Below are 27,243 nucleotides of genomic sequence, written 5' to 3' on the forward strand. Positions count from 1 at the left end.
GAACTGAATAGAAAATTTGATCTCAACATACAAGACTCAAGAGAAGTTTAAAAAGGTAAACAGAGGGGAAAAAAAAAAAAAAGTTACCCTATTATGTTAAACTGTTTATATCCCTACACAGGAAGATAATACTCATAACTCTTAAGAACTGTAAATGTATTTGGGCAGAGAGAAGGACTTTATAGAGAGGGTATAAATATAAATTGTCTCTGATGTGATGATACAAAAGAATTAAGGGGATAAAAAGGGAGTCTATGGGGAAAAGAGGAAAGGGGAGGTGGAATGGGGTGAATTATATCACATGAAGAGGTGGAAAAAAACTTATTAAAATAGAGGGAAAGAAAGGAGGGGGGAACATGGTTTCAACCCTATTCTCATCAGATTTGACTCAAAGAGGGAATAACATATACGTTCATTGGGATAAAGAAACTTAACTCATTCTTTAGGGAAACAAAAGGGGAAGGGAAAGGGGGGGACTGATAGAAGGGAGGACAAAAGCAAGGGAGAAAAGGGTAAAGAAAACAGAGGGGGGTGATAAAAAGGGAGGGCAGATCGGGGGAGGCAGGGGTAAGAAGTAAAACGTCGGTGAGGAGGAATAGGGTGAAAGAAGGGGGGAAAAGTACAAAGGGGGTAAATAGAATGGAGGGGAATAGACAGTCAGTAATAATAACTGTGAATGTGAATGGGATGAACTCTGCTATAAAACGGAAGCGAATTGCAGAGTGGATTAAAAACCAGAACCCTACAATATGCTGTTTACAAGAAACACATTTGAAGCAGAGAGATACACACAGAGTAAAGGTAAAAGGCTGGAGCAGAATATATTATGCCTCAGCTAAAGTAAAAAAGGCAGGGGTAGCAATCCTTATCTCAGACAAAATGCAGGCAAAAATAGATCTCATTAAAAGAGATAAGGAAGGAAATTACATCTTACTTAAAGGTACTATAGATAATGAAGTAATATCAATATTAAATATGTATGCGCCAAGTGGTATAGCATCCAAGTTCTTAGAGGAGAAGTTAAATGAGTTACAAGAGGAATTAGATAGTAATACTATACTAGTGGGGGATCTGAATCTCCCCCTCTCAGAATTAGATAAATCTAGCCAAAAAATAAATAAGAAAGAAGTGAAAGAGGTGAATAGATTACTAGAAAAGTTAGACATGATAGATGTCTGGAGAAATTGAATGGGGATAGAAAGGAATATACCTTTTTCTCAGCAGTACATGGCACATTTTCAAAAATTGACCATGTATTAGGGCACAAAAACATCATAGTCAAATGTAGAAAGGCAGAAATAGTAAATGCATCCTTCTCAGATCATGATGCAATAAAAATTACATGTAAGAAAGAGCCAGGGAAAAGTAGAATGAAAATCAATTGGAAACTAAATAATTTCATTCTAAAGAATGAATGGGCCAAAGAAGAAATCATAGAAACAATCAATAACTTTATCCAAGAGAATGACAATCATGAGACAACATACCAAAATCTATGGGATGCAGCCAAAGCAGTGCGTAGGGGAAAATTTATAGCTCTAAATGCTTACATGAATAAAAAAGAGAAAGAGGAGATTAATGAATTGGGTATGCAACTTAAAAAGCTAGAAAAAGAACAAATTAGAAATCCCCAATTAGACACTAAGTTAGAGATCCTGAAAATTAAAGGAGAAATTAATAAGATTGAAAGCAAAAAAACTATAGAATTAATCAATAAAACTAAGGGCTGGTTTTATGAAAAAACCAATAAAATAGATAAAATATTGGTTAATTTGATTAAAAAAAAGAAAGAAGGAAACCAAATTACCAGTATCAAAAATGAAAAGGGTGATGTTACCACCAATGAAGTGGAAATTAAATCAATAATTAGGAATTATTTTGCCCAACTGTATGCTAATAAATTTGACAATCTAAATGAAATGGATGAATATTTACAAAGATACAAACTGCCCAGGTTAACTGAAGAGGAAATAAAATCCTTAAATAAACCCATATTAGAAAAAGAAATTGAACAAGCTATTAATGAACTCCCTAAGAAAAAATCCCCAGGGCCAGATAGGTTTACGGGTGAATTTTACCAAACATTTAAAGAACAATTAATTCCAATATTATACAAATTATTTGGAAAAATAGGTGAAGAAGGAGTTCTACCAAATTCGTTTTATGACACAAATATGGTGGTGATACCAAAACCAGGCAAAGCAAAAACAGAGAAAGAAAATTATAGACCAATTTCCCTAATGAATATTGATGCTAAAATCTTAAATAAGATATTAGCAAGGAGATTACAGCAAGTGATCACCAGGATAATACACTATGACCACGTGGGATTTATACCAGGAATGCAGGGCTGGTTCAACATTAGGAAAACTATTAACATAATCAACCACATCAATAAGAAAACCAACCAAAATAATATGATTATCTCAATAGATGCAGAGAAAGCTTTTGACAAAGTACAGCACCCATTCCTAATAAAAACACTAGAGAGTTTAGGAATAGGAGGAGCTTTCCTTAGAATAATAAACAGTATCTACCTAAAGCCATCAGCAAGTATTATATGCAACGGAGATAAATTAGAGGCCTTCCCAATAAGATCAGGGGTGAAACAGGGATGTCCATGATCACCCCTATTATTTAATATTGTCCTAGAAATGTTAGCTTTAGCAATCAGAGAAGAGAAAGGAATTAAAGGAATTAGAATAGGCAAGGAGGAAACAAAATTATCACTCTTTGCAGATGATATGATGGTATACTTAAGGAATCCTCGAGAATCAAGTCAAAAATTACTTGAAACAATTAACAACTTTAGCAAAGTAGCAGGATATAAAATAAATCCACATAAATCATCAGCATTTCTATACATGACCAACAAAGTCCAGCAGCAAGAGATAGAAAGAGAAATTCCATTTAAAGTAACGGTAGATAATATAAAATATTTGGGAGTCTACTTGCCAAGACAAACCCAGGAACTCTATGAACACAACTACCAAACACTCTTCATACAAATCAAATCAGATCTAAATAATTGGAAAAATATTAATTGCTCATGGATAGGCAGAGCTAATATAGTAAAAATGACAATACTGCCTAAATTAATTTACTTATTCAGTGCCATACCAATCAGACTACCTAAAAATTATTTTATACAGCTAGAAAAAATAATTACAAAATTCATCTGGAAAAACAAAAAATCAAGAATATCCAGGGAAATAATGAAAAAAAAATTCACAGGAAGGTGGGTTAGCTGTACCAAACCTGGAGCTTTACTGTAAAGTGGCAGTCATCAAAACTATCTGGTACTGGCTAAAAAATAGAGTGGTAGATCAATGGAATAGGCTAGGCTCAGGAAATGCAGTAGTAAATGACACTAGTAATGTAGTGTTTGATAAACCCAAAGACTCCAGCTTCTGGGATAGGAACTCAGTATTTGAGAAAAACTGCTGGGAAAACTGGAAGATAGTATGGCAGAAATTAGGCATAGACCAACATCTTACACCTTATACTAAAATAAGGTCAAAATGGATACATGATTTAGACATAAGAGGTGATACCATACGTAAATTAGGAGAGAAAGGAATAGTGTACCTATCAGATCTTTGGAAAGGAAAACAGTTTTTGACCAAACAAGAGATAGAGTATATTATAAAATGCAAAATGGATGATTTTGATTATAATAAATTAAAAAAATTTTGTACAAACAGAAGCAATGCATCCAAAATTGGAAGGGAGGCAGAAAGCTGGGAAACAATTTTTGAGGCCAGTGCTTCTGATAAAGGCCTCATCTCTAAAATATATAGGGAATTAAATCAAATTTATAAGAATCCAAGTCATTCCCCAATTGAGAAATGGTCAAAGGATATGAACAGGCAGTTTTCTGATGAAGAAACCAAAGCTATCTCTTCCCATATGAAAAAATGCTCTAAATCTCTAATGATTAGAGAGATGCAAATTAAAACAACTCTGAGGTACCACCTGACACCTATCAGATTGGCTAAAATGACAAAAAAGGAAGATAATAAATGTTGGAGAGGCTGTGGGAAAATTGGAACACTAATGCATTGTTGGTGGAGCTGTGAGCTGATCCAACCATTCTGGAGAGCAATTTGGAATTATGCCCAAAGGGCGATAAAGCTGTGCATACCCTTTGACCCAGCAATCCCACTTTTAGGTCTTTTGCCCAAAGAAATCATGGAAGGGGGAAAGGGACCCACATGTACAAAAATATTTATAGCTGCTCTTTACGTGGTAGCAAGGAATTGGAAGTTGAGAGGGTGCCTATCAATTGGGGAATGGCTGGACAAGTTGTGGTATATGAATACAATGGAATACTATTGTGCTGTAAGAAATGATGAGCAGGAAGAGTTCAGAGAAACCTGGAGGGTCTTATGTGAGCTGATGATGAGTAAGATGAGCAGAACCAGAAGAACATTGTACACAGTATCATCAACATTGAGTGTTGACCTACTGTGATGGACTATATTCTTCTCACGAATGCAATGGTGCAGAAGAGTTCCAGGGAACTCATGATAGAAGAGGATCTCCAAATCCAAGAAAAAAAAGAAAGAAAGAAAGAACTGTGGAGTATAGATGCTGATTGTACCATATTATTTCTTTTGTTTTGGGTGCTGTTGTTTTTTTTTTTTCTATTTTGAGGTTTTGCATCACTGCTCTGATTCTTTCTCTTGTAACAGGATTAATGCAGAAATAGGATTAATGTTATTATGTGTATATATATATATATATGTGTGTGTGTATATATATATATATGTATATGTATAGAGATATATAGATATAACCTATATCAGATTACCTGCTGTCTAGGGGAGGGGGGAGGGAGGAGAGGGAGGGAGAAAAATCTGAAATTGTAAAGCATGTATAAACAAAAGTTGAGAACTATCTTTACATGTAACGGAAAAAATAAAATACCTCATACAAGAAAAAAAAAAGATGGTTTTTTCTTCAATATTTTTCCTTTCTTTTTAGACTTTTATTCTTTCATCCATGGTTCTTATACTCATTCATTCCTTCTCTAAATCCATATTCCTCATAGAACCAAAGTTTTTAAGGTACCTCTCTTGAGTTCATTCTTCTTAATACTTTTTTTATATTATTGCTTATAGATCTTACCTCATATTCTTTTTTTATCTGTTGTGCCTCACTCTTGGATGTATCAATCCCTGTAAGAAATAAAGAGGATAGAAATATTACTCAATGATAGAAAATTTTCTGTACCTAAATAAGCAGTTAATGATTACTCTCTGACTTCCCTATGATTATGTGCTTCCCCCCCCCCACCCCCGAACATGTTTGTCATGAATTCTCCTCTAGGGTTTTATGTCCTTCCAACCTTCTGGATGTCAGTTGTTGCTCTAATTTTTCTCTTTGGAATGGATGTTGTTCATTGAGGAATGACACAATTGCAGAGATAGCTATATTACACATTTATTTTCATGAACTTTTAACTGAAATGTAGTACTTCCTTAAATATTTAAAGAGGTGTGGAGGCTTCAAGAGATAGTCAAAGGGTTCCATGATAACAAGCAAAAAATTAAGAAGTAATTTCTTTAAGGCAATAGGGAGATCCAGAAGGGGTTTGCATTACATGCCTGTTATAAGGAAGAGGAATTCTGGTCTTTAGGGATAACATTTAAAACTTCCTTAATTTATCTCTTTAATTTTAAACATGGAATTATATTATTTTTAGAATAGCATTAAAGACATGGAAGAATGTTTAAGGTGCAAACTAATTCATCCAATAAGACTTTATTATATTCCTTTTGAGTACAATTAATTATGTTAAGTTCTGAGGATACAGTGGCAAAAAATAATGTTTCTGAGACCATGAAAAAATATCCCCAAATAAACATCAACTGGTGACCTGAAAATACTAATCTTTAGATAAATGTCAAACAACTTCAGTAATCTTGACTGCACTGATGAATAAAACAATCTAAGAAATGCAACTCTAATAATAGATCCTTCATGTTTCACCTTGCAACATAATAAAAAAAATATACACTCCTAAAATTCATGAAAATTGTGGAAAATAGTTCGCTGCATGACTTGGGGGCATTATGAATTTGAAAATGTAAGTTTTCTCTTGTAAACTATGCAAAAGAGAATTAATTGATTTATTCATTCAAATTCATTCATTTAATACTTATTCATCTGTATAAACAAAAAATGAATTAATGTTTAATAAAAGACCCTTTGCTATCCTTTAGGAAAGCTTAGTTTCAAAATGTGACATGGCTTGGGTGTAGTACCCTGGCATTAACATGCCCATTAGAGGGAAACAAGGAGAACATCTGAGTCATAATTCCTAGAACTTTCAAATTTCCCAAAGTGATTTCATTTCCCTACTCTACTTCAGTATTACTTCTGTGTACACGTTTACCTGAAATCCAACCATCTCAGGCTGAACAAGGCAGATGTTTCCAACTGTATATCATCCATTGTAACCAGTGGAAGAAAGACATAAAGGGATTTCATCTCTAATTGTAAACTCAGGTGAAATTCTGGAGGTAGGTGTATTACAATTATCAGTAATGACATCTGGCCAAAAAGTATGATTATAGACACCCAGACCATTTCCTCAATCATTTCTATATTGTTTGGGGTATGTGCATGATTTTTTTGGAAGGGGGCATTTTTAAGTAAACAAGTATATCATTTGGACTAGAATAAATCTTTCTTTGAGTTTTGATGTTACAGAGAGATAGAAAAAAAATCTCTTAGTCAAACCAATTATATTACTTCAATGCTGTAAGACATGCCAAGAAAATAGTTTTGAGTGTTATACATATGGGGATTTCTGATTATCCATTCGGTTTTCTCAATCAGCACCATGCTGGAGCTTGTAGAAGGGGAAGAAGAGATCCCCAAGGCCTTACACCTATACTCCCAATCTCAAAATAATACTTGCACTTCCTCTTTAGCATGGCTAAACAGAAAAGATATAGAAGAAACTTTAAGATACAAACATTCATCCAAAGAGCTTTGATTTGAGTGCAATTAATTATGCTAATTTATGGGGATACAATGGCAAAAAATTATCTTTCTGTGACCTTAAAAACATAGACCTTCAGAAAATTTTTATTGATTGCAATAGTAATGGTCTGACTCACAAACATAAGGATGGGCTAATTTGCTCCAAGCAAAAATAATTTTAACATTAAGAACAGACAACCTAGCAGCTGTTGTCCTTCTATTTTACTTAGTTTAAGAAAAAAATTCATGTATTTTATCTTTATTTTATAAATAATTATATATTAATCCTAGCTTGTGCAAGAATTCTTTAAACAATGTGAAAGTTAAATAAAAATATGGTTAATTTAAATAAAAATATGGTTACTTTTATCTGAAATCACATGAAATACTTCACATGTGTAGTACTCCACCTCCACCTAAGATCAAATTTCTCATAATCAATAAGCAGTCAAGCAAAACATATCTTCTCAATGGTTTTATACACACATAGCTATAAAGTATTCATATATGGATATATGGATATGTGTGTATATAGGTATATATGCTTCATTCTGCACTGTAAATATGTCACATCTCTGTGTAATAAATTGTATGGTTCAATTATACCCAATACCAGATTTGCCATCACAATATTATTAATATCCCTGCTTCTCCATAGCTCCTCCTACATTGATCACTTTTTTATTTTTGTTATCTTTAACACTCTGTTGGGTACAATGTGGAATGTTGGGATTGTTGTAATTTTAATTCTTCTAATCATGAATGATTGACAGCCTTTTTCATATGGCTATAAAGCCTGGCTTTCTTCCCTTCAGAACCATCTATGCATATACTTAGATCACTAATCAACTGGGGAATGGATATTTTTCTTGTAAATTGGAATCAATTATATATATATGAAACCATTGTTGGAGAAAGATGCTACAAATTGTTTTATTTTTTCTCAGCTAATTGTTTCCCTTTTAGATGTATTGATGCAATTTAAAAATTTTATGTAAATAAATTATCTCTTTTATCTTTTCTAATATTCCTTGTTTTGTAAAGAATTTTTCTCCACTTCATAGATTGGATCAGTAATTTTTTCCATTTTTCTCTAAATTATTTAGGATGTGACCTTTTATATCTAGGCCATTCACACGTTTGGATTTTATCTCTAAAGTTAGTCTAAATCCAATTTCTTCTATTGTGTTATCCAGATTTCCCATGCACTTTTGTCAAATATCATATCCTTATTGTACCAGGAATAAATTTTCTGCTGCTGATTAACTTCTAATTCTCTAAACTTTGGGTTTCTAATAAAGTTGTTGTGATACTTATCTTTTAAAGAATTCTGAAATTGGTTCATCCTATGGACAAAATGGTGACTGAAGTTATCAGAAATGTGTGATCTCAACCTCAGTTAGCTTGTTAGCTTGGCGCCTTTAGGATAATTGTTCGCTCATGTTTATTCAACCCTGACCCCTTCTACAAAAGACAATGAATAATCTGTCCCCTACCAAACTCTAACATAGGATCATATATTTAAAGCTACAAAGGATGTTAGAGGTCATTTATCCAACCATTTAATTTTGCAGATGAGGAAAGTGAAGTCCAGAAAAGTCAGACAATTTTGTGCATTATCTCATAAAAGTTCCACAGCTAGGAATTGAACCCAAGTATTCTGATTTCAATTTCAACATTCTTTACTGTCATGCTAACTGTTATTATTATCAAGTCACATTTACTAAACATAATAATCCTAGAAGAGGTGGCTTGACATGACAGATAGTATGTTGGGCTTGGAGTTAGGGAGACCTGGGTTCAAGTCTTTGATGTGACTCATTAAAATTTTGTAGCCTTGAGAAAATCATAATCTCTATGTGACTCAGTCAACAACCTAGGACCTGTTTACTGAGTTATAGCTAATCACCCATGAAGTAGTTTCTTAGGAAACGTGCATCTTGGTCCCATTTTTTTGTCCTACTTTTCCTTATTGGTGTCCATTCTTTTGATCATGCTACCTCCACATTCTTGGAATGGGCTTCCTAACCACGTTTCTCTGGGGGTGAGCCTTGTTTTCTTCAAAATCTAACTGGAGTTTTCTCCCAGATGTGAAATCCCACCGAGGTGAAAATGGTCTTTCCCTTATCACACTTCCAAAAATATTTTTCATAAGCCTTTCCTTCAAACTCATTTTCCTCTCCCTTGTACTATAGATATTTACATATACAGTTATCCTTTCAATTAAATTTTTCACTCTGTGACCAAGGATTGTGGCATATTTTTTACCCAAAATATCTAATGTAGGATTTTGGACACAGTGGGCATTTGATGAATGTTAGTTGAATGCATGGATTTCCTCAACTATGTTGATTTTTCATTAAACTCATATAAAAAAGAACAAAAATTATTCATTGCAAAGATCAAGAAAAAAGATTAGGAACTGACTATGCTTTGTATTATAGGAAATATTTGGAATGATTAAGCTCATTGGATATGTGCCCAATGGAATTGTGGACCCTCACCCGTAGAAGATACATCCCCCTCACCATAAATCTGTCCTACTCCCCAACCATTCATAAAAGCATATATGAATAAGAAATACTCAGTAGCTATACTTGGTCTTCACTTTTCATGACTAGAAAGGAAGGAAATAAGGTATGTCATAAAGAACACGAGCTTGTTAACCAGAAGACTGCGTTAACTAGCTATCTCTCTGGTTAGCTTGTTCAAGTCATTTTACATATATGAACCTGCCTGTTACATCAACTGAAAAATTAACATATTGGATGTCAGGTTTCCTAATGTCTTTTACAACTTACAAATTGAATTGGATGACTGTGGGATTGAAATCCAAAAATATATTCTTCATGATACCTGAAGAGTTGTTAAATGGTTCCATGTGATGTTCTCTGAATTATCTCATTTGATCTTCACAACACCTCATGATATATGTAGAAACTTGATTATTGTTCTCATTTTTTTAGATAATGAAACAGGGGCAATTTTGTGGGAGGACATGAATTGTAGTTGAACAATAGAGTTGTCTGATTCAGGAGAGGGAATTGGCTCATCAATGAAATAAAAATTTGTTGGTGTGTTGGAGAATTAAAGGAATCAAAAGTTACATATTCTAATGTAACATAAAGGATACTAAGTTGACATTTTACCAAGCCATCAAGATCTCACAAGAGGATATTAGACATTGTAGTTTTTATCTAGTAGATATTTTGATTTGTTTTTCAACTTGGTATATTTATGGGTTCATTGGACAAGCATGACACCATACTATTTGGCAAGACTGTGCTAGCCACTAAGGGAAATTAAAAAGTAAATCATATATAGCCATTATCCACAATGGTCTTATAATTCTAGAATGGATATAAAATCAGCAAAGAACTTTCCTGCTTATTTTGGTGTACTATCACGTCATGGAGGTGACACTATATTCTCTAATGCTAAGCCACTGGAACTTGAACCCCAGCAAAGCCTAATGAAATACAAAGATTTTTAGTTTGGGCCTGCTGAAGGATTGTGTGTATTCCATCCAAGGAGCAGCCTAGTTAAGTGGAAAGAAGCTCATCACCAATAGGGATTTTTTTTTTTTGGTTCCAGTAACTCATGATATTTGCAGTGATGGAGGAAGTATTCACATTAAGGAATTTAGAGATCTTTTGAAGTGCTGAAGCTTAGAGTACATAAGTACAAACAACATTCTGGGAGAGTTTCAAGAGTGGAAAGTTGATTATGATAAAAAGATGCTCTGATAAGCTATGAGTTCACTTTGTATAACCTGTCTGGACTGCTCAAATTATAATCAATTCTGTAGATCTTTCTTCATGTTTTTCAGCATTATTTCCCTTACATTACCTCTCATGGGTGGGGTTTCCCATGTAGCTAATTCTTCAAAGGAGAAAAAAAGAGAATGAGGTTTTTAATTTGACTTTATAAATTCAGGGGAATTACTCAGTGTCCATTCTGCAATTTGAAGGTGCTTTATAGAAGCTTCCAATATGCAACGATTGGAGCAAGAAACAGGGGCAACATTTGCCCCAAGGTCTGGAGGTAAGCACCATTATGGGCATGATCTCTTCCAAGAAATGCATGTCATGACCTTTCTGATAAGAATTCCAAAGCTGTCTGTCATGTTTTGGAAATACTACCATTCTAAAAGGAGTGGCTCATTCAACCTATGATTATTACCCTTTCTCAAAGCTTCAGTTACCTAATTTACCTAAGTATGATGGATGTTTATTTGCCCTCTGCTGAAATAGATTATTATGGCATGGACTGAAATTTGGTTCTCAAAGGTTATGCCCATAGAGTGCAAATGTAGAATAGTAGAAAAAACAGACTACTGTTGTAGAAATGCTTCAAGATTGGGGGTCATAGGATTATATATTTAGGACTGAAAGGGATTGTAGGGGTAATATAGTCCAACCTGTCATTTTGCTGATGAGAAAACTGTAAGACAGAAAAGTTTAATGCTTTATCTATAGGTTCATAGAGAGCTACTTTTGGAGCTGAGATTTGAATCCAAGTCCTTTGACTCTAAACTAGACCTCGGTTTGAATTCCAGCACAGTTAAATTATTTGAGCCTCAGTTTATTGATCCACAAAATGGGACCTCTTATGCTGATACTTTTTTAGAGTTAAGAAGAAAGTGTTTGATAAATCTTAAAAATAACTACATGGTGATGGGAGAACTCTTTGGACTTAGAGGCATGTAAAAAAGTCTGACAACATTGAAAAATTATTTGTTCTTAATTACTTTTGGGGAAACTCAGTGGCACATTCATTTCATCTGAGGAGAGTCTACAATGTAAATAAAAAGGGGTTAGGGACTTCTTCCCCTCTGTGGTCATATGTGAATTCACACACTTGGATTTCAAAATAGTGTCATAAATATAGGATGGAAAGATTAAGTAAGACATTGGTTCATGTGGTATAGTAGAAATAGTGCTGGATTTGCAGTGATGATACCTGTATGATGATGGTGGTAGTAAAAGTGATGGTGATGATGAGAGTGGTGATGGTGGTGGTGATTTTGCTGCTTACTATTTGTGTGACCTAGGGCAATTCATTTCACTTCTCCATGACTCAGTTTCCTCATATGTAAAATGAAAGGCATAAACTAGCTCTCCAAGTTCAATGTTGCACTAGAAGTTTTTTTGTTCCCAGGCATGGGCCTCTGGGATTTCTGTCCTAAAAGTGAAGCAGCAGACCCTGGGAAAAGGTAAAGAGCATCTTCAAAGATTACCCCACCAAACCCATCCAGCTTACAGATTTTCTAGGCTATAAGACATGGAAGACTTGCATCATTTGAGAAGTGAATAGGTTTGGCTCAAAGATGAACAAGAAGGAAGTGGTAGAGGATGTCACCATTGTAGATGTGCCCCCCTCCATGGTCACTGAAGGCATTGTGGGCTATGTACACCATCTCCCACCAAGTACCTGCTGAGTTCTATTGACCATCAAAAGTAAAAGGTGATTCTACAGGAACTGGCACAAGTTGAAAAAAAGGGATTCACTAACTACTAAAAGAAATGGCAGGATGATGAGAGTAAGCAACAGAGAAAGATTTCAACAGCATGCAGAAATACTGCCAAGTGGTCTAAATCCTTGTCCACAACTAGATATACCTATTCTCTCTGAGGTAGAAGTGTTACGAGATGGAGATTCAGGTTAATCACAGTAATATGTCTGAGAAATTGGAATGTGTCCAGGAGAAGCTAGAGCAGCAAGTGAGTGTATCTACTGTGTTTGGGCAGCATAAGATGAATGATATCATTGAAATGAGCAGGGGCAAAGGTTGCAAAGATGCTACCAGTCACTGGCACAAAAAGAATCTACCCCCCAAAATATCCACCAAGGCTTGTGTAAGGTGGCTTGTAGCTTGGCATCCTGCCCAAATATAGTCCAAGCTGGTCAGAAGGGATACCACCATAGCACTGATATGAACAAAAAGATTTACAAGACTGTCCAGGGCCACCAGATCAAGGATGAGAAAGTGATAAAAATCTATATATTTACTGATTCTAATGTATCTGACAAGACCATTAACCATATGGGAGGATTTGTCCACTATAGTGAAATAACCAATGACTTTATTGTGCTGAAAGGCTATATACTGCTGGAACAAAGAAGCATGCCTTCACGTTATGAAAGTCTCTGCTCAAAAACAAAAACAAAAAAAAGAGGCAGTTAGGTGGTGCAGTGGATAGAGTACCAGCACTGGATTCAGGAGGACATGAGTTCAAATTTGACCTCAGACACTTAACACTTATTAGCTGTGTGACCCTGGGCAAGTCACTTAAATCCAATTGCCTCATCAAAAAACAAAAACAAAAACAAAAACAAAAACAATGGAAATCCCTGCTGGTACACGTTGGACAAATCACTTAATGGCTGTTTGCTTCAATTTCTTCATCTGTAAAATGGGAGTAAAATATAAAATGGCACCTATTTCTGCACATAAAATTCTCTATAAAACTAAAATTGCTACATAAATATTACTTACTATTATATTTGACTTAATGACATGGGAATCCCAACTATAATTTATTACTAACTATATGACCTGATTTAAGTCATTATAGTTCTAGCAGGCAGCTAGGTGGCACATTGGATAAAGCATCTGTCCTGGTTTCAGGAGGACCTGAGTTCAAATCCGGCCTCAGACACTTGACACTTACTAGTTGTGTGACCCTGGGCAAGTCACTTAATCTTCATTGCCCATACCCCCAAAACAAAACAAAAAACAACAAACAACAAACAAATAAAAAAGGTATTATAGTTCTCCAAGCCTCAAATTCTTCCTCTGTAAAATAGTAGTAAAATATGGATGTTTGCCACTATGGCTTCAATCATGTTCATATATATATATATATATACTTATTTAATATTTTTTGGTAGGGCAATGGGAGTTAAGTGACTTGCCCAGGGTCACATAGCTAGTAAGTGTCAAATGTCTGAGGCTAGATTTGAATTCAGGTCCTCCTGAATCCAAGGCCGGTGCTTTATCCACTATGCCTCCTAGCTTCCCCCAGTGATGTTTATTTCTAATGCTAGGATTTGATCATCCTATTATTGGACCCTAAAACTAATTTGCTCCCTCATTCACTAGACCAATCAGTGCTCATCTTTCTAGAATGCTTCAGAAACTCAGAACTGTAGCTTATTTTTTTCCACTTTTGAAAGTTTTGTTCAAAATTAGCTTCACTTCTCTGGACCTCTGTTTTTCCATCTGTAAAAGGAAGGAAGTTGTACTATGAATTCTCAGGTCTCTTCCTTCCTTCCTTCCTTTCTTCTTTTTTTCCTTCTCTTAATATGCCCATTTAATCCAGGCAAGAAAAAAAGTATTTAAACATTTAAAAAATGTGTTTATAATATCTTTTGTCTTTGTGAAGCTGTACCTTTTGTAATCTCAAAGAGTATTGTTCCCTTTTTCAAGTTTCAGGAACAATGGGAATTTGTCCTGTGGCCCTTTAATTTCACCTGTCAACACATTTTTTTTGTATGTTTTAACCCTACATTATTTCAAACCATTTCCTGGTCATGTCACTTTATTGTGGTGTGTGTGCTTTTTGGCTGAACTTATTCATCTTTCAAAAAAGGAATAGGACTTGTTCTTGACATTATAATCCAGGCCTAAATCCATCAGGCCCAAATATGTGAAACCTTTGTTTTTCTTCAAGAAACACAAATCCTTTCCCCAATTTTAGGAAATTGAGCCAGTTTTTCAGATAGTCATTCATTGATACAATATTTGTCAAACACTTACTGTGGTACCAGTATGAATAAATAGCAAATAAATTCAAGGAGTTGCTCATATTGTTGTGTAGTCAAAGCAAAGAATCAGCAAATACTTCCAGAACTTGTAGAAAACTCTACATAAGGATTAAAAGGCATTAGAACTATAAGGAATGTTAGAGACTGTTTAGTTCAATCCCTTCATTTATTGATGAGGGAATTAACACCTAGTAAGGCTAAAACTAACCACAGAACCCACATTTGAGCCCAGTTCTCTTGATTTTTATACCACTGTTAATTGACCTACATCCCAATAAAACTCCTGGATATTTCATCACTCTCATAATTCCATCACTTACTTAAATTAATCAACATGTTGTTATTATTCAGTCATTTCAGTCTTGTCCAACTCTTTGTGCCCGCATTTGGGTTTTTTTGGCAAAGATATTGGAATAGTATGGCATTTTCTTCTCTACCTCATTTTATAGATGAAGAAACTGAGGCAAACAAGGGTAAGTGACTTATCTAGGATTGCATATCTATTAAGTATCTGAGCCCAGATTTGAACTCAGGTCTTCCCAGCTCCAAGCCCAGTGTAACACCTATCTGCCCCTATAACCAGTATATGATATGACTTTACCATAACTATTTTTAAAAATCATAACCAATATATATTTTACTATAAGTATTTTCAAATATCATAATATATGATATTATTTTTTAAAACACTTATAGTTTAATCACTTTAAATTATGTATTGCCAAAGAAAGTATCAAGTGAACCAAATGGGCTTTTATTTAAAACATATTTAGTGGGGTAGTAGTGATACACATGTTGCATCTACTTTTTTTTCCAATTTTTGTGTCTTTCATAAATGGTTATATTGATTTAAAGTTCTGTCAATAATGTGTTCCTGGGGCAGCTAGGTGGCATAGTGGATAGGGCACTGGCCCTGGAGTCAGGAGGATCTGAGTTCAAATCTGGCATCAGACACTTAACACTTACTAGCTGTGTGATGCTGCGCAAGTCACTTAACCCCAATTGCCTTGCCAAAAAAATTTAAAAAATAAAAAAATAATGTGTTACTATCCCTCCAAAATTAACTATTCATATATTTTCTTATTTTTGCCAATTTTCAGGATGTGAAGTCAAAACTCAAGGTTGATTTGATTATTATTTCTCTCATCACTAGTGACTTGGAGCATTCTTTCATGTGATTCTGAACACTTTGTAATTGTTCTTTTTGAGGACAATTCATATCCTTTGACCATTTATTTCTTGGAGAATGGCTTTTACATCTGTATCTACATCTACATCTACATCTATATCAAATACTTGTCTCTGTATATGTGTGTAAATATATAGATAGATAGATAGATGGATGGATAGATGGATAGATAGAATGTATGTATATGTATATGTGTATAAATCTGTGTGTTGTATGTTAATATCCACTGGGAAGAGGGGCAGTGGGGGCCTGTGGATTTGAGTCCTAATATATCCCTTTGGTCAACTTGAGCAATACTGTCAGAGATGAGAGAAGAAGCAGTGCTAAACAAATCTGTTAGGTGTTCAGAATTAGCCTTCTCAGGGCAGGTAGGTAGCACAGTGGATAAAGCACAGACCCTGAATTCAGGAGGACCTGAGTTCAAATCTGGCCTCAGACAATTGATAGTTGCTAACTGTGTGTCCTTAGGCAAGTCACTTAACCCTCATTGCCCCTAAAAAAAAAAAGAGAATTAGTCTTCTCTGCTGTTAATTAATTATATAGTCAGATTTTTATTGTCTTATATCATGGAATTACTGAAATATCTTTGTATCATGCAAAATTCCTATTTTAGGGAGATCTGTGAGGTTGTGTGGATCAAAAAAAAGTCTAGTTCTCCATTGTGTTGGTCACAAACAATAAAGTTTTTAGCATTGAATAAAATCTCTTTTTCTCACTCTTATCTTTCTTTTCTTTTTTTGCCATTCTATAGAATATGTCATGGTTGAGCACCCCTTTCTTCTTGGTATATTCATCATTTGGTTCTTTCAACTATTGTTCTTTGATGTTTCATAATTTTATTTTTATTTTCCTGCTTACTAATTGTGAACCTTTTTTGATCAGGGGTAAGGCAATTGGGGTTAAGTGACTTGCCCAGGGTCACACAGCTAGTAAGTGTTAAGTGTCCAAGGTCGGATTTGAACTCAGGTCCTCCTGAATCCAGGGCTGGTGCTCTATCCACTGCCCCACCTAGCTGCTCCTAATTGTGAACTTTTTAAAGATCTTTTTTTCAGATTTCTTTTCTTTTTTATCTTCTTCTGAGGGTGTATTTTGATCTTCCTTGTCACCAAAGAAGCTTTCTAGGGTCAGCATTTGTTTCTGTCTGCTCATTTTTCTGACCTATTTCTTGACTTTTAACTCCTTCTTAAAGTAGGGTACTGCTTCCAGAGTGCACTGTCCCAAGCTTCAGGGGGTCCCAGGTGGTACAATTTAAGGAGAGGCATGTTCTACACTCCCCTGACCTGTGTAAGTAACCACAGGCCTGCTTGCTCTTTAACCCAGGAACAGAATTCTGTTCCACTGTAGTTTCAGGCTCTGGTGTGCCTGTATCTCTCCCCGACCTGGACCACCACTCAAAACTGCTTCCTGGTTCTAAGCATGGGCAACACAACAATCTAGATATCCTTTACCAAGGTGGCCTGAGGGTCCCATATAACCCATAATACTCTTGAATGTAGCCTGAACCAAAATATAGTTCCTATGTGATTTTAATGTGCTGATATATTAATAACAAATTATATAAACACGTGTGATTTTCTAAGTCAACATATGGCCCACATATGGTTTAGTGACCCCTGTTTCTATTTGAGTTTGATACCATAGTCCTATGAACTTATGAGAATCTTCCTCTTTTTCCTCTAGCTAAAAATGATGTCTTCCCTTTTGAAATGATCATGCTGCTCCAATTGACATGAATATTGATTCATAACAAAGATTTTAGAATGTTTAGAATCAAAATCGGCTTCAGTGACCATCTTATTCAGTTCTTGGTTTATAAGAATTCCCCTTCTCCCCCTTCCTAATCCCAGCATAATATACTTGAGAAATTTTGATCAAGCTTCCAACCAAAGATGCCATAAATATCACTTCCCTAGGCTGTCCAGTTGACTTCTGGACAGTTCCTTTTAGGAAGATTTTCCCCACATCAATCATAAGTTTGCCTCTTTACAATGTTCAGTCTCTGGTCCTAGTTTGGCCTTCTGCATTCCAATTGAATCCATTTTCCATATGACGGCCCTTTAAATATTTAAACGCAGACATGTTTTCCCTCCAATTTGTGGATTTACCTTTATTTTAACTTCTGATATTGTTATTTCTGGGCATAGCTTATTTACTTTACTAGATTTTGAGGACAGGGACTATGCCATTTTCACCTTCCTAGACCACAGTCCAGTCTAGTGTTTTGTATATAGTTGATAATTGATATGTTTGTTCAATAGAATTACTTTTAGATGATATTTAAAGTTCTAATTATTTAAGATAATGATTTTTAAAAATTCTTCTGGTCAATAAATTCAGAATTACTTCATTTCATTGTTCAGATAATACATTACTTATCACCCCCTGATCTTGGTCTTCATTTTTGTTCTCTTATTTCAGGGTCATGGAGTTAACTGTATTGTATGAATTTTGTTAATCTGGGTTTTACAGATGATTTCTCCAAAGCTTTCTTAAAATATTTTCCAAAGACTCTTGTTAATTAAAGGCAGTTCATGAAGATTAAATACAAAATCCAATGTATTTCATATTGTGATATGAAACTGCTGTTTTGTGCTTTGATCTGTGACCTCCCACCCAAGAACAGACTGAACACTGTGTGATAGGAAAAAAAGAGATGGTGTAACAAAGTAGAGAGCTGACCTTTGAGTCTGGAATCTCTGGGTTCAAATCCTTCCTCTGATATATACTGTTTAACTATTAGTAAGTTACTTAGCCTCTCAGTACTTCAAGCAACTCTCCAAGACACTAAGTAGGGTGGAAAAATTCCTGAATTTGGAATCACAAAACCAGGGGGCAAATCCTAGCTCGACTTTGAGGAGTCTTTTAACCTCCCCACTTATACCCAACTTTATATCTGTAAAATGAGAGGAGATGGTATCTGTGGTTCCTTCTGGCTATAAGTCTGTTATCCTAAGATCCTAAATCACTCATAGGTTGCCAGTCCATATTGCTGCAGGGAATTTCCATGCTGGAATTCCTCACCCCAATGGAAAAGTCCAGAGCAAAAACAAATGAGAGATTCCATTAACTTACCAGGAAAGGAGAGACATGTTATGCCTTAGAGTTTCTAAGAACACATAAAAGACTCGGCTTTTTGACCATATTGTTTTTTCATCCTGAACAGTTTCATTTTGCTGACACTATTCACACCACAGCCTTTCAAAAGGGGAATTTCTCCGTGAATTTCAATATGCAGAGGCTGACAGTTTTTTTTTTTAAAGTCTGTCAATGCACTCATCTTAATTACTTCTTTGTATATGAACCTGGGAAAAATAGCAGTAAGGTAACTTCAGAGGATGTGGTTATCATGAGATAATCAACCCCCTGGGGAGATCAGACACACCTGTGCTATTCTGTCTTATGCCCTGGGAGAGTGATTAAGGGAGAAAACCTGTGCAGCTTTTCCTCCACCCCCTATCTCAGAGATTTAACCACTGGCCTAAAAATACATCCCTTCTTCAAAGTTGGTCTGCAGTACACAAATGACATTTGTCCCCAAGGAGAAGTAATGGCAAGCAGTACAGGAAGTTCCACACAGCCATTGATATGGTGATTATATTATTAACTGTCTTTGGCCAGAAACTACAGATACACAAACTTATTGCACAAGCAAACTTGGCTGAAAATGCACGCAATGACAGCATCCCGTAGGACTTCTATTATTTTTCATACTGGTGTAGCTGAAGGTAGGCCACCCAAAAGAAAGATGTTGGGGAACATCCCCTTGGGTCCATCAGGTGTCAGCTAACTGTCAAATGGAAAGACATGAGCTCTGTTTATTTTCTTTGGGTCTAGGCTCATCAAGATGATATGACTTAGGTCATGAATGGCTTTTCTACCAGGTGAAATGAAGTGTTTACAGGCATGGAAAAAATAAAAGCAATTCTCAGTTCCCACCTACCAATTCTCACCCCCTTCCACTCCTGCTCCCAAGGCACGTTTCACTGCTGGAGAATTTTCTGGCAATATGCCAGAAATCTCACATCTGAACAAGAAAGTAGGTAAAAGAAAATAAAACAAGATCAATCCCACTCATTTTGCTTTCAGTGTGGAAAAATCTTTCCATGTAAGTCAGTTCCAAAATTAAGGGTAACAGTAACATTAACAGCAAATATTCTTTTTACATGGGATTTAGGAGCTTTTTACTCATTTTCTTCTTCTTATGAGGAAAGTAGCAGTCCAGGGAGGTTGGTTTTGGCACCAGTCAAAGTGGTTTTTCCAGTGACAACTTGGATTTTCTTTGCAATAGTTAACCTACCAATTTCCTCTTACATCTGAGATAGGTATCTTTTAAAAAGCAGTCAAGTGATTATACTGGGCTGGAGAATCTAATTCTCATGATATTCATTTTTTAGTATGTTGCTGATCTTATGGTTTGGGCCTGACTCAGCTCCGTCCCTTTTTTAATGTAAATTCACTACTGGGGGAAAGATAGAGACACTCATACTCCATCTAATAGTTAAACAAAGATGGTTTACTTAGCCATAATGGCAAAGGATGTTCAGTGAGAATATTCACTGAGGATGTTCAAATTGATTCAGGTGTGCTAATGTCCTGGTGTTAGTCATGATGTTTGCTTATGGTCAGAAGTCCCTGATAGAGAGCTGGACTATTTATGTCTTTTTGTCCTTTGGAGATCAGGAAGCTACACCACTAACAAAAATAGTTCCTTTAGCCAATCAAGTCTCAATGAGACTTTCAATATCTTTTAAGTTAAAGAATCAACCGAACTACTTGGGGTAGAAATTTAGGAAAAACTTTATATTCTAGCCAAAATGACATAAAGGGAAAATTATTGTTACTAATAGGTTTCTCCTCCAACCCAATTTAACTATTAAATTTATTCCATTGGCATATGTATTTTATACAACTATTTTAGATAGGCTCAGAATTGAATAGCAAGAGGCTGGTGACCTGGATTATACCCAGGAAATTGTGCAATGACATTGGTAATCACAAGATGCTCCCTGATACAAAAGTTCATATTTGCAATAACAATATTTTTCCTACAGATGCTATGTGAACCTGGATAATGGATTAAGATGATTTAAAAAGAAGGAATATTGCAAGTAACTTTTTCTTCCTCCCCTCCAATTTCAACTCAACCCAAGATAAAACAAAGCAAAAAATTAAAAGGACCAGATGAATTTACAAATAATTCTTATAATTCAAAGAAAAAATAATTAAATTATTATGCAATTTATTAAAAATAAAAAAGAATGAATTCTACTTAACTCTAATAATACAAATGTAGTCTTGATACTTAAACCAGGGACAGACAAAGCAGAAAAAAATAAAATTATGTACTAATAAGTCCAATGAATTTTAACACAAAAATAGCAAATATATTATAGCTTTGATTACTTAAAATAAAAAAAAAAAGATTTTGCCCACACAAAATTAACATGGCAAATACTAGAAGAGAAACAGTTAACTTGGAAAAAAATAAAACAATTTCCTATGATGAGTATAATATGAAAGATATATAAGGAGTTGGTTTGACTATATAATCTCAAGAGCCATTTCCCAATTAATAGAAGATTAAATATGGACACTTCATGAATTCGTGTGTCATCCTTTCAATTTTAATATGGGGTGGCTAGCTGGAGCAATGGATAGAACACTGGTACTGAATTGGTAGGACCTGAGCTCAAATCTCACCTCAGGCCCTGGGCAAGTCACTTAACCCTGATTGCTTCACACATCCAGGGCCATCTCTAGTGATTCTGATAAATAGATAGATAAATGGATAGATAGTTGATAGATGAATAGGTAGATAGATAGATAGATAGATAGATAGATAGATAGATAGATAGATAGATCGATCGATCTTGCCACTCAAACCAGATGGCTCTAGAGGAGAGAGTGAGATTAGTGAACTTTCACAGCCCTCTTTCACTTAAATCCAATTCATTGAAAGTTATGATATCATCCCAATGTCATGATCGTCTTTGAGAATGAAGGACAAACAACAACCACAAAAGGTCAAAAGACATAGGCAACAATTTCTCAACAAAGTAAACACAAACCTTCAAAAATATTGTTAAATAATTCAAATTACTAATAATTAGGAAACTTAAAAAATAAATTCACTAATCAGATTTATAAAGATGATGATTTTTTTTTTAAATCCACAATTATTGGAGGGGCAAGAGGGAAACAGGCATAGTAATAAACTCCTGATGGAGCTAGGAATTGGTCTAGTCAATCTGGAAAACAATATGGAACTATGCCTAAAAAGTCACCAGAATGGGTATATTTTTTGTCCCAGTCTCAGTATGACTTTATTAGGTATATAAGTCCAAAGACACCAAAGAAAGGAGAAAATGACAGAATTATATGTTTAAAAAACATTAGAAACTTTTTTTCTCTCTCTCAGCAAAAAAATGTAAATTGTTGGAACTGGAGGAGGGAGCATGAGTTGGTAAACAACTGAACAAATTATGGTATATTAAAAAAATGGAATAATATTTTGCTATAAGAAATGACAAAAAAATCTGTGAAGACATATAACAGATTCATAATGAAATAAACAGAGACCAGGAAAGAATTTGTACAATAACAACATTGTAAAGAAAAAGAGCTTTGAAACACATTTGATCAATGATAAACCATCCTACCTACTTCCTGAAAGAAAAGAAAAAAGTATTAAAGGGTGCCAATGAAAAACACATTTTTAGGAAGAGCAAATGTTTGAATTTGTTTTACTTGACTATATTTTTGCACATTCATTTTCCCCAAATTACATGTAAAAACAAATTTTAACATCGATTTTAAAACTTTGTGGCCTAAATTCTCTTCCTCCCTCCCTGCTCCCCCCTAAAGAACTTAAGCAATTCAATATAAATTATACATTTTCACATTTATTTTTGAAAGGATAGATCATGTGAGGAGTAATTATTAATAATCAGTATTCCAGTGGGAAACCAGTGATCTCTGCTTCTTTCTTAGTTTTTTTCTGCCCTCCATTCTAAGTTCTCCCTGAAAGTAGGATGGATATGGGTCAAAGAATCTTGGGTGGATACTCAGTCATTTATCTAGAGAGCCAAAGGACTTTTCTGATGAGATCTGACCTGCACTCAACTACATTAAGTGGAAACTGTTGCACTCAGATAAGCTTGGGTGGGGGTCTTACATTCTTTCTCTGATGTCATTCTTTTTTTTTTTTTTTTTTTTTTTTTAGGCAATGGGGGTTAAGTGACTTGCCCAGGGTCACACAGCTAGTAAGTGTCAAGTGTCTGAGGCCGGATTTGAACTCAGGTACTCCTGAATCCAGGGCCAGTGCTTTAACCACTGCGCCATCTAGCTGCCCCTCTGATGTCATTCTTACCAAAAGTTGAATGAACTGAGTCATGTATCCCCAGACTTCATTTTAATATAACACACTTCCAAATAATGTTGACCAATTAGATTTGATTGCTATGTAATGGACCTCCTATAGTTAGAAGGGTATGTAAACTGTGACCCCACTACCATTAGGGGCCTTTGTCTGAGAGAGATGTCCAATGACCACCCTTTTATTAATAATCTGAAAGCTTATTAAGGAAATGATTATATTACCCAGAAACTGTCTTTCATAGTTTTAATCACCACAGTGGTCATGAGATAGTTACAGAAATAAGAAAAAGAAAAGTACTATTGAAACATTTTTAAATCCTCAGAAAAGAACAAAGGGAAGGTTAGAAGGAAACAGACCAGCAAGATGGCTATAAAAACTATGTGTTGAATTCATTACATAATTTAAAGTAAAAGCAAGATGTGTGTAATAGAGATTTGATGTTGTTTGTACATTCTACCATTTTACTTTGTATTTGGAAATTCCTATTTTATTTTGTATTCTTTAAATTCTCAATGTTTTAAAATAAGGAACTTCAAAAGAATCAGCAAACTAATCAAGACAAAACTCTGATAAAGCAACAGGATATACGATAAAACCATAAAAATTTGCATTTTATATAATGTAAAGTCATCCTTTATATACTTATAAAAATCCAAGAAAAAATATTAGATGAGGAAAACTTTCAAAATTATTATTAAAAATAAAATTTTCATATTAGGTGACTCAGGGATCCAACTGTTAGGCACATAATTAAACAAGGATAGGCAAAAAAAATGTTGCAAAAATATAAAACATTTTCATCAGTACTTTCTATAATACAAAGAAACTGGAAACAAAGTTTGCCTTCATCAATAAAGAAATAACTAAATCAATTGTGGGCTATTTAGTTATATTGGAATACTGCTACAATATAAAAAGGCTACCTTTGTATAATTTAGAAAAGTGTGAGAATACCTGTGAATTTATATACATTGAAGTAAACAGAACCAGGAAAACAATATCTACAAGGACAATTGTACGGTCATGTATATGGAAAGAACAATAAAATGAAACTGAGGACTATTTGTTTTAATTACCAAAAATATGATACAGAACAATTGAGAAGAGGAATCCCCAATTACAATATTTTGTATATATTGTAAGATAAATTCATTATATTGGTAAATTTTTATTATTATAATTTCTTTTTCATTTTTAATCTTTGCTATAAGGGAACGTTCATTGTGTATGAGATTGGATATAGATATAAATAAATGATGCAAAAACAAAAGATAGCTGTAAAAATAACAATAAAATATATAATAGCTACTAGCTATTATAAAAATGCATCAATAAAAATAAAATATCAAGGTTGAAAAGTAACTAAAATGGAAATAAAATAACTTATGATTTCTGACCATAAGTAAGATGAGAATTGAATTAAATCTGTGAGAGTCAGTAGAAGAGAGAGTATTTCAATGAGCTAGAGCTTCCATCTCCTTCTGATGTCACCTGGTTGAAGTGACTCAAAACTTTTGATTTAAAACTCCTTCATCATTCCCATGATACTTACAGCTTTACCAAAGATGGAGCAATTCCTCCTATACCCTTTTGCCCATATGGATAATTGCTGGAGTAGCAGGTGGTTCTGAAAAATTCACCTCTGCTGAAGACTATAGCTAAAGTCTAGTAAAAGCTCATTCAAAAAGCTTGGTTTTCCCTGTAGGAAAAAGTTTTCTAACTCTGTACCATGAATTATTTGATTAACAGAGCGGTGTTTATATGGCCTTGAAGATAATTGGGAAGCTGAAGATCAGCTACAGTAGAAAAATGAGGCATGGTGAGGAGATATGAGGAGTGATGCTGAACAGAGAGCTCAGACAGCACAAGACAGTATCTAGGTCTTTGCAATTCTACAACAGTCAAAGCAGATTTGCCCTTGTATGCCTTTGTCATTACTGTAATATGTTGCGTGTGTGTGTTCTTCCCCATGCTGTGTTATTGTAGCATGCGTTTCCATACATATACATGCCCCACCTATGATTCATGTATGTATATGCTCCACCACACATGATTCCTGTGACTGTCCACTCAGTCCAATGAAGGCATGTATTTGTGGGAGATGGTGGCAAAGGCTCATGTGAAGATAGCCTGCTGCCGTTTTTGTTACTATACCATTTCATTTTTTTAAAATACCTTCGCTTTAAGCTAAGTATGTCCTTCGGCTGATGAATAAAAGTGAACACACATCCATGAGATTTTGATTTCTTAGTGATACCTGACCATTTTTTCTTCATATGCAGATTGTGCCATGTAGATCTATTCTCTGGTCCTTTTTTCTTTGTGTAACTAAAAGAATTACAACTTCCTGGATTTTGCTGGGACTGGGGTGAATCTGGGTCAATGATGATGATAAAGAGGTTTTTCTAAATCAGCTTTTGGCTCATTGGATAGGGGATCTGAGCCAATTCGAGCTCAGGACATGGTAGGAGAATCCTGTTTGTCAGGTGGCACTGGCAGGTAGTTATTGATCTTTTCTTCCAGTTGCTGATTCTTCTGTTTCCTCAGCAGCATCTGTTTCCAAAGCTTCCTCCAAAGGGTCATCCACCAATGTGTATCTGTGGGAGGATTTCAACTGTTGTTGGGTCTTCTGTAGTTTGTCATGCAGAATTTTTCTGATCTGCTAATTCTTCATTCTGCAGGGAGGGCCATGGGATAAATGTTTTGCATGTACTTAATAGAGACAGCAGGAGGGATTTTGCCCATGTTCCACTCTCCTCAAACTTGATAACCTGTTTCATCTCCATCTTGTGGAATAAAGCTTATAGATAGGCTGGGGTTCATTGGAGCACTTACCAGTGATCATACACTTCTTCATGTATTTTTTATTGAATCAATTAAGGTTTTCCTTGCAGTGGTGGTGACCATAATGACCACAGATGTCCTTGATGCCTGTCAGAAGGTGATCCAGGAACTGGGTGTGGATCTCCTTATTGATGGATATCTTGCTTCTTCTCCATAGTCAGAAGATCCACCAAAGGCTAGATAGTCATGCCCTGCATGAAGACAATGAAGAAGATGATGGTGATGATGCCTGTGAGGAACAGGTCCCTCACTGGGAAGTGCCTCACATCTAGGAGGTAGCCAAGGAAGAAAGCAATGGCTCCACACAGTCTATCATACACAATGATGAACTGTTCCATGGGGTTCAGCTTTACAATGAAGAACTTAATGATGGACCATGTGAGGCCCAGCACACTCAGCACAAGGTCAATGAAGCAGAAGAGGACCATACTACTGACAAAGGTCCAGTTCTAGTGTTGGGAACCAACCATGGTGGAGACACCCAGGGAGATAAAAATGAAGGTCTTGCTGATGCTGCTGCACATATTTAGGAAGTATTTGATGATGGTATGGAACTTTTGTCAGATTTTGGCCTCCATAAAGAGACACATCATGAACCCTGAGCACCATGATCACAGACAGGTGAAAGAGTTCAGTTGACAGGTAAGTCATTTATCTGTAGAGGAAGATGCAGAGCAGCTTGTTGACCTAGATGTAGGATGCAAACCAACCAAGCAGGTTCTGCATCCAAAGATAAAAATGATATCTGCTGTAACCTGGTACTAGAGGGAGGTAAGGGTTATAGTTGATTGCATGTTGGACTTGGAATTAGGAGAGCCTGAGTTTTAATCCTGTCTCAGACACTTACTACCTATGTGAACCTGGGCAAGTCGATTAATATATCTAAGCCTTAGTTTCTTCATCTCTAAAATGAGACTAATAATAGTACCTATCTGACGGGGTTTTTGTAAGGATCAAATGAAATAATCTGTGTAAAGTGCTCTACAAATCTTAAATAACTATTTAAATGCTATGATATTATTACTAATATTATTATTTTTATCATTACTTCTTGACCAGTTTTTACCCA

At 35.1% G+C, this 27,243-nt stretch overlaps 2 pseudogenes; one reads left to right on the plus strand and one right to left on the minus strand.

Moving 5' to 3' along the window:
- LOC122754850 overlaps positions 1–19,642 on the plus strand; it is a 124,564-nt pseudogene extending 104,922 nt beyond the window's left edge.
- A 246-nt stretch (positions 19,643–19,888) lies between these two features.
- Positions 19,889–26,867, minus strand: LOC122754851 (annotated as a pseudogene).
- Between the last annotated feature and the right edge of the window lie 376 nt (positions 26,868–27,243).

Source organism: Dromiciops gliroides, chromosome 4, assembly GCF_019393635.1.
Source record: "Dromiciops gliroides isolate mDroGli1 chromosome 4, mDroGli1.pri, whole genome shotgun sequence".
Taxonomy (NCBI): domain Eukaryota; kingdom Metazoa; phylum Chordata; class Mammalia; order Microbiotheria; family Microbiotheriidae; genus Dromiciops; species Dromiciops gliroides.